At 42.0% G+C, this 9,475-nt stretch overlaps 1 protein-coding gene across 1 annotated transcript in view; it reads left to right on the top strand.

Moving 5' to 3' along the window:
• Window positions 1–1,131: 1,131 nt before the first annotated feature.
• The window catches only part of gal3st3 (galactose-3-O-sulfotransferase 3), a 32,436-nt gene continuing 24,092 nt past the window's right edge, over window positions 1,132–9,475 (top strand). Inside the window, exon 1 of the mRNA XM_051428916.1 lies at window positions 1,132–1,513. The gene's annotated coding sequence lies outside the window, so the exon portion shown is untranslated. The remainder of the gene's footprint in view (window positions 1,514–9,475) is intronic.

Raw genomic sequence — 9,475 nt, 5'->3', positions numbered from 1 at the left:
CTGACGTTAAAGAGACCACAGAGGGACGATATTGGAGTGTATTTAAGTACAATTTTGAGGTCCATTTTAAGCTACTTTGTACTTCTACTTCTACCAATAAAATAATATGCCTTATTCTGAAATGGACCATTCTGCACAATGAGTACTTTTACCTTTGACACTTTAAATTATGTACTTCTCACATTTTAATTACCCTAGAAGGAGCCTTTCATGTTGCACCAAACACTGGCTCTAAATAGGGCCTTTCATGTTTTTATGAAGGCCACCATAGGTTCTCCTACACACAGGGAAAGGGAGGAGTGAGTGGAGGAGTATTTAGTTGGTTGCAACCTGCAACCTCACCACTAGAGGCCACTAAATCCTTTACACCGGTCCTTCTTGTAAAAGTACTTCTTTCACCGCTGGATTCAGGGCAGTAATAAACAACGCATCTCATTATTTTATTATTATCTAATTTGATTTGTTGGTTTCCACAGGCTGACCATTACTACCAACGATAACTAACCGATCTTCGCCATCTTTTTATCACTTTTATAAGACAACCATCCAATAACCCCCGAGCACAGGGAACAGTTTGCATGTAAGAACAGTAGGTAACTGTTTGCAATCGTATCCTCATTAATGCAATAACATTCTCTGTTAGGAAAAGGGTGAGAATAATGCATGAGGGTGGCCCCACTGATTTAGCCTAGGGCCCACTAATCACTAAAATGCACCCCTGCCTGCTGTGGATTTACATATCAGTCAGCTATCAAGTTCCAGTTCAAATTCAAATGAACCTTATTGGCATGATAGATGAAGCTCAGTGTGGAAGCAAGAAGAAACAACGAGCTGATAACGAAGCAAACGGTATTAAAGCTATCACTCATTATGAGTAATTACGGCAATATCATATCGAATATCATAAGAGATCACCTGGATGATAGAGCTACACTATAGGCATAGTTGCTTCCGTTAGGATTGTCCATGCGCGTTAATGTGCTCATATGTGTGTGTGTGTGTGTGTGTGTGTGTGTGTGAGGACCATATGTGTGCTTGCTGTGTGCGTGCGTGCGCGTGTGCCAGCCGCCAGCCCAGCAGCACGCATCCCCGCATCACAGGCACAAACGCGCGCGCATTGGCTGAAGAGCGAGAGAGAGAGAGAGAGAGAGAGAGAGAGAGAGATAGGCACCAGTCTCCCGTTTTGTTGCACGAGGAGTCGCGAGGAGCCTCTGATGACAGACAGACAGCGGATCCGCTGCCTCACTGACTGCGACACCTGAACAATCACCAAACCGATGAAGGAGAGCCAGCTGTAGGCGAGAAAGAGGAGGAACGGAGGCTATCCTGGAACATAAAGAGGAAGAAAAAGAAGAAGAAGAAGAAGAAGAGGAAGAAGAAGAAGAGGAAGAGGAGGAGAGGAAAGCAGGGGGGCGGGGGGGACAGGCAGCAGTCAGCCGGCTGCCCGGGACACGGAGCCAGTCCAGGGAGAGAAATCACCGCCACATCACATCACAGCTCCGAGATGACAAAGGTGGGTGACGGTGTGGTCCTATTGTGTAATATATCAGCATCTCTGTCCTACATGGCGCCTTTAATCCCCATTGTAGAGTAGTAGTAGACATGTCTGGTGTGCTGTAAAAAAATAAAAGAAAAAGATAAAAGAAAACGGGGTCGGTGTGGTACAAGAGGGCATTTAGAGGCGTTTATGTTTGTTTCTGTTGTGCCGGCGCTCCGCTCTCTTTCCCCCCATCTGCTCTGTGATGGCAACAATTACGCACCGACAGCCGCGCCGTTTTTCATAAAAGCGGATTTATGGATGAATGGATGACACTTTGTCCCCAGGAAAATGTATTCACAGCAGACATGTGTGCCACATTTGGAGATGCGCGGCGGAGTGATTTCCATTCAACACGACCCCCAAAAATCTAATCTGATCTGGCCCACATTTTCGCGGCGTGAGACCTCTTGAGGAGATTTCTTCTTGTTGTTTATGTCCTGTAAGAAGCGTCGTATATGTGTGTGTGTGTGTGTGTGTGTGTTGCGGAGGATGATGAGGGGGGAGGGTGGGGGGGGGATGTTTATCGTGATGGTCTCCTTGAGCGCCCGAGGCTTGTCGGGATGATTGATTTCGCCCGTTCAGTCAGATTATGTGCTGTGCGAACACCTATGCCGGCAAATTAATTAAACTGCAAAGATTAACCGCGGAAGATTATGAACCTTTTTATGCACCAAGAGGAGGGGGAAGGGGGCAACAATTAATGACAAACTATTTATATCTGGAGCTTTAGTGGATGTGCTTGTAGCCCCAATTGTTGCATTCGTTCAATATTTTCCATAAGGCTGATTCGATTTCTCTCAATCACTTGATTGGTTTTGTTCTGAGTTGGCTGAAGTTTTTTTTTCCATCAGCCTTGTTTTGTGTTACAACCATCAATTAAATATTATGTCAATGTGTCATCCAGGTTTGTATTTCGCAGCACACAACAAGGGCTGAGTCTGACTGCATGCAACTGTATTGAAGAACCATTGCAAGGAGATAAACTGGCAGAAATGGTTTGACAGTGAAGAAGTTTGTTTGATTAAATCTGCACCGAGCTGAGTGCTGAAATAATGAGCCAATGAATTGATTTGACAAGTGACAGAAAACACAACAATCAAGTCAAGTGAGTTTTATTTGTTGCAGTTCATCTGCATTCAGGACATAAATTTGGATGAAGAGTAAATCCTGAAAACAGGGGTGGGGAAAGGGGAAGAGAAACAGAGAAGGGATCTTTCTTCCAGCACAGACAGACAGCGTAAAATATGTCACAACTGATCAATATTTAAAATTATTTATCAAACAAAAAAGCTGGTTCCAGCTTCTCAAATGTGAGAATTTGCTCCTTTCCCCCTGTTTTATGTCACTGTAAATTGAGTATCACTGAACTTTTGACTCCTGGTCGGACAAAACAAGCAATTTGAAGACATCACCTAAAGAGATCCAGGAAACTGTGACAACACTTTTATTACAAGGCAAATAATCCTGAGGCGCGCGCACACACACACACACACACACACACACACACACACACACACACACACACACACACACACACCTTCACAAATCTTTGTGCTGTGAAACAATATTCTGCACAAAAAGATGATATCTGGTGCCCAATTATGCTTTCGTTTCACGTAGTCATGACAATCTATTGACGGCAGATATGTGGACCTGAGGAAGACCACTTTTCTGTTACATATTTAAGACAACTGTAGCCCTATTTGAGCATAACCTGGACAAATGTAATGCTTTTCCCCACTTGCCACCTCCCCCCCAATATATCTGTCCATTCATGCTCCTGCCATATCTGTCAATCTGTCTCTTCTCTCTGCATCCGTCCCTCTCCTCCTCTGTGTCTTCAGGAAGTAGGTTAGGAGAAGGGAGGGGAGGTGACTTAATAAACCCCTTTTTTGCAGCAGGTCATTTACAAGCACAGACCTGAAAAGGTTCCTTTTTTTCCCTGGCATGTCCACAAGAAAGGCACAAGACCGAGTGATGAATGTGTGCTCTGTTTGGAGAGCAGCAAAGTGGGGAATAACAATGGAGGTGAGGGGTGGAGAGGAGGGTAGGACAGTGACACACACACACTTGTAAATAGAGGCTCTCACACACACACACACACACACACACACACACACACACACACACACACACACACACACACACACACACACACAGAAGCCTCTTGAAAATAGTCAATATGATAAAGTGTGTTGCACTGACTAAGATTCACTGCATCGTTGTGTTAAACCTCATCACAAGAGTCTTTTTAGACTGAGGTGCCCTTTAAAGGCCGACGCTCTGGGAAAGGAGTTTATTTATATGATATTAGACTATGATATACAGCTCTGTGGCTGCTTGCTGTACAGTGTCCCTGAATATGCTAGTTTCCAGACCCCGAGCCAAAGAAGTAGCACTGTTTACTTCTTCCCCGGAAATCATTCAGAAATGTTAGTATGTAACTTCCTCCATTTGTCCAAATTACTATCAGGCTGTTTGCAGATGTTAAACATTTGTAAGTTCAGAAGCCAGTATGGGAAGTGTCTCTTTGAGCAGCAGAATCCGACCATAAGTAGGCAAATATGAGCTTGCTTAAAGCCTTGTTTTGAAAATCAGCACAATAATAAATCAAGTTACTTTTTAGATCAATAGATAATTAAATAATAGTGATTTCCCATTTCCATTTATCAAGTAAAAATTCCAAATCTTTTATGCTGATGGTCACAGTTTCACACAAATAAGCAGCTTGCTTGCGTTTCTCTATTTCACATCATTATAAATCTGATTTAGGGCTCCATTATTACATTATTTTTTAGATTACCTGACTAATTATTTAGTTCATAAATTGGCAAAAAGTAGTGCAGAATCATAATTTTCCAAAGGCTAAGGAGACGTCTTCAGATTTTGTCCCGAGCAGCAGTCCAAACCCCAAAGATATTTCAGGGTACAAGGATATAAAACGGAGAAGCAGCTAATCCTCACATTTGAGAATATGATGTTTATGTGTTTGCTAGAAAAATTACGATGATTGATTGTTAATTTTCTGTAGTGATCAATTCATTGTTTCAGCTGTACAGGTCAAGTAAGATGGGAGAGTGATAGGCTTCAGTCATTGATTTTGTTGGGGCTTTTTTATGCTTTTTTGGAGAGGACAGTTCAGGAGAGGCTGGAAGGGTGGGGGGAGAGAGAGGGAACGACATCCAGCAAAGGGCTGCAGGCTCAGGACTCAGCCCAAAATACATGCTCCACACGCTTCACCAGGCGCACCACCGGGGCGCCCCTGGTCATTGATTTTTACATTTTACAGCATAAAGTTAATAAGTTGTAGTTGCAGACCTAATATACATTTTTCACTGCTCACTGCCTGTATTGTGTGAAATGTCTGGAAATTCTGACAGAATTAGATTAGAATTAGAATTAGAAAATGAATTCACCTGGACTCATTATTTAACCTTTGTTTAACCTGGCAAGCCAACTAAGATGAATTTCTTGCTTGCGATGACAAGAGATGACAAGAGGCAAAAACCCTCCTGACGGTGATTTGGGGAAAAAAAAGGAACAGAAAACACAACAGTCGCAGTAAAGCTTTAATGAAACAGAAGTAGCAACTGAAAGAAAATCCTACAGGAGCACAGATAAATAAAGAGGGTTGTCTTCCTTCTTCACTGTATAGTTGGTATTGACAAGAAGTGCTGTATATCATTTGCGGTGGGAGGATGTGCTGTTTGTGACCGAGCCCTCCAGGATCAGCAGGTCTTCTTGATGTGTGTTAGTGGAGGTCGTGACTGGTGTTTAAAGATGGCCTGAGTGATTAGAGCGCTTCTGATTAAAAATTTACTTGTGGGCATCTCAGCTCGCCGCAGAGAACTGAGGGAATGTGTGTGTGTGTGTGTGTGTGTATGTGTGTGCACACCCACATGTGGATGTGAGCCCAAGCGGGATTAATGCTCCATGTTAACAAACCTCTTGGTCTGACCCTGGCTAGCCTGCATAAATGCATTCACACACCATCCACTTGATGTCCTGTTGGGTTAATGCTGTCCATGAGTGGCACTCCTTGCACGAGCATATAAGCACACACACACACACACACACACACACACACACACACACACACACACACACACACACACACACACACACACACACACACAAGCAAACACTGAACGCTGGCCAACATTCAACCACTTTGATGCAAAGGTGCATTTTCATCTCATTGTGGCTCAGGACCAAATTGATTTTGATGTGCGGGCGTGCTTGTGCATGCACACACAAAGACTGCTACCTTATTTCAGATTAGAGGTGAGATCAGAGGTGATAAATATATAGAGGTGAGTGTGTAAAGTTGAAAATGACCTCTCATTGCCTCTGCGGTTTAGTCTAATCGATCTCCCAGAGAGGCCATAAGCTCCCCGCTGAACAAGAGACATCTGTACATCCACAAGACATGTTCTCAAATGTTAACGAGTAGGCTGAGGCTTCAAAAATGTTTTCAAATGATGAAAAATTAATTCTACAGGGCTCTTTATCCCTTGTCAAAAATTAAAAAGGCTTTTATTGTTGCGTGTTAGTCATGGTTCTGACTGCAGGCTGATGGAGCCAGATGAAGACAGATGGACGAGGGTTTTGTCAGGGTCTGGGCCCGGCTCCAGGGGAGCTGCCCTTGGTGCGAACGTTTTCATCTACTTGTAGATGTCCGACAGACAGATTCCAGCAGACTCAGGATTAAAATGGTCTGGGCAGGAAGATTATGGGAGCAAAGTCCTGTATCTGGATGGCCCTGCTGTTCCGAATAACACAAAATGCATTATTTATTATTAATACTGAGAGCATCTCATTTTGGTTGTTGTTGTTGTGGTCGACAAACTTCTCTGTGGCTTCTTGGTTCACCAGTCAGACAAAACTCAAAGCTTGACCCTGATTTTGTTTTTTCATTAAAATGTGCTTATCCAATCTTCAGTGTTTTAGTAAACCAAAGCCGAGAGGTGTGTTTAAATACACGCAGTACTCTGAATAGTACTAGGAGGAACTTTAAAGGTGCAGTGTGTAACATTTGTGAGGATCTATTGGCAGAAATGGAATATAATAGTCATTTGTATGTTGTCTTTGGTTTATAATCATGTGAAAATACATGCTTGGAAGGCTGAGCTGTATTCAATTTGCAATCTGTAACTTCACAGCTAGATGCCACTGAATCCTGCACACAGGAACTTTAATAAGTGAAACGTAAGCAGGATTTGTTTTAAGATACTCAGAAAAAATGTGATGTTAAAAGGCTAACGTACTAACCCTACTTAAACTAGTTTTTCTGATAGAGATATCTTATGATAGGTAATGTGGCGTCTTTACTTAAAGGAACATGTTGCATTAAGAAACAAGCAACAGCAGTTCAGAAAACAACCCCATGACATTGTCCATTCAATAGCTGTTCTCAAGTGAAACAAGGGCAGGTACAGTTGGCATGTATTCTGGTGTTTATCACAGTTCTGATTGAAAAAGTTGGGGCGTTGTATTTACATCCCGGCGTCGTCCTTTTAGTGGTGCCGTTCTCATGAACCCTGAGGAAACATAAACCCCTCAGAGGAGAGAAAGACAAGACTTATACTGCAGAAAAACCCACATCAAACAAAGCATAATCGTCCAGGAGAACAAATGAGACTGGTCAGTAAGGACACACTGCGTTGGCTTTCAACTCAACGGGCCATTCGATACGTTATCTATAGAATCCATTGCACAAGATAAACTAGAAACCAGATACTCCAAACTGAATATCACTTTTCAGCGCCTGCTCCAATGAGGGTCTACATCTGAAAGTTCTGGGTTTGATAAATGCATGACACCGCTGACTTTCAAAAAGAAGTACATTACGTGATAAGAAACTCTCTCATTGTTGTCAGGTTTTATTTCTCTTTGCCTCCTCTGAGCTCGTAAAATAGATGAAGACCTCTGCTGAAAGTCTTCAAACTGAGCTTCTTTTTATTACAGTGCATCATATTACCTCTTATTCAATAACCTGCAAGGTGAAAGCAGAAACACTCGGACAAGGATTAATGTAGGACATCTTTAAGTGCTCAACAATGCTGACAAATGTGTTGCTATTTTTTGTTGAACATAATCTTTCGATGAATTTGGCATTAATACAGGCATATCCATTTTCCTTTCTCTGGATTTGGGGTAAAGATGCTAATACTTTGGATTTGTTCATACAATAAAAGGATTTTACCTCAAATCCTTTTTGTTGTTTATTTTACCAAATTATTTTTACACAAGAATAGCTCATTTCAGGATACCTGGCTGCATATTAAAGGGATGCACAAACACAATAGATTCACGCCTTTGAATCTGATTTTTGTTGTTTCCTTTTTGTTCATTTTCTTTAAGTTCCTCTCATCTTTTTTCATCCTGCAACGATACGTTTGGTCTAATAAACAGGAGGAACTTTATGAGTGTGTTGAGCTGTCCAGGCAGGCGAGTAAAAGCCTCTGTAAATTGCTTAAGGTGTTTCCTCCGGAGTCGTACAAACCCTGCCAGTGTTCATTAGAGAAGGACTTTAAACCCGCAGGGGCAGGCAGGAGTGTTTTGAACCTACAGAGTGTGCTTCTGTGTGTGTGGCACGCTTACCTGTGTGTATGTGTGAAAGTTTGTAATTGTAAGTTTATGAGGTTGGCTTGTTATGCATGTGCACATGTGCTTTATTTATTCACACAAGTGTCTGTGTGTATATATGTGTGTGTGTGTGTATTGGTTGGGGGGGGTGCAGAGGGCACACTCCCCTTGGGGGTTCTGGTCTGGCCCCTTAATTAATCCGTTTTCTGGCCGGAGGGTCTCTGTTATCAGGCCATTACAGAGTAGCTGGCTGCTTCCTAACAGCACGATTCCAGAGAGCACAACACAGGTACACACGCAGAAACAACCACACACATTTGTTCTTCCATACTTGTGAGGACACTCCTTGAAACTAATGCATTCCCTAGCCATATATTTATCCTTAGAGTAATTTTACTTTCACACAACTTCGGTTTTGTTTTCATAGTTTTGGCAACAGTTGTAACACTTTACTCATCAATTTAATCTCCAACTCCAGTTTCATTTTGATAATAATTTGCATTATATTATATTAACCATGTAGTTTACTTTAACTTGTAATAAACTTAAACTTGTTTCTGGGGTTTAGGCTGGGACAGAATGAGATTTAAAAATGTATTTCTATTTTAGTGCTGTCAAACGATTAAAATATTTAATAGCGATTAATCGCATTAATGTCATAGTTAACTCGCAATTAATCGCAATTAATCGCACATTTTTATCTGTTCTAAATGTCCCTTGATTTCTTTTTGTCCCATTATTTTTTCTCATTTTAATGCTCTTATCAACATGGAAAAGTGGATCGGCTTGCTTTGTGCAAATGTTGTTTTTATTGAAAACAACATTGGCATATACTGTGGTATTCAACATTCTCACTTGGAGCAAATAATCTCTCACACAATATAACACTGTCCATCAATAAAAGGGTGAAAAAAATACTAGACCCTCGTCCTCCACAACATTAACAGGCCTACATGCAGTAGCCACCCATATAGCTATGGCTGCAGTAAGTTTGTTCTTAGTTGTGGTATCCATGTGCTTCTGTCTGAAGTCATCCATTGTCGCCTGGCTTTGACGAAGGGGCGGAGAATTCGCATCAGCTGTGTGCTTGGCCATCAAGTGGTATTTCAGACTGGACGTGCTGCGATGGAACCATTTGGCAACTTTTTAAAAGTAAACTTTCCATTCAGAATATTATTGGCATCCATTTCGGCGTCTTGCGCTCGCCATCCACTCAAAATGTAACGTCTACTACTCTTAAACAAGTGTGTGCGGCGTGCCTGTTGTTTTGTTTCCGGTCTAGCTAGATCCGGTGTGGTGTTGTAGTTTTTCTAACGTTACTAGTTGTTGCAACAGCCTGTGAAAAAA

This window comes from Dicentrarchus labrax, unplaced genomic scaffold, assembly GCF_905237075.1.
Source record: "Dicentrarchus labrax unplaced genomic scaffold, dlabrax2021, whole genome shotgun sequence".
Lineage (NCBI taxonomy): Eukaryota > Metazoa > Chordata > Actinopteri > Moronidae > Dicentrarchus > Dicentrarchus labrax.
Note: the sequence above shows the minus strand (reverse complement) of the source record. Positions and strands in the feature narration are given on the sequence as shown.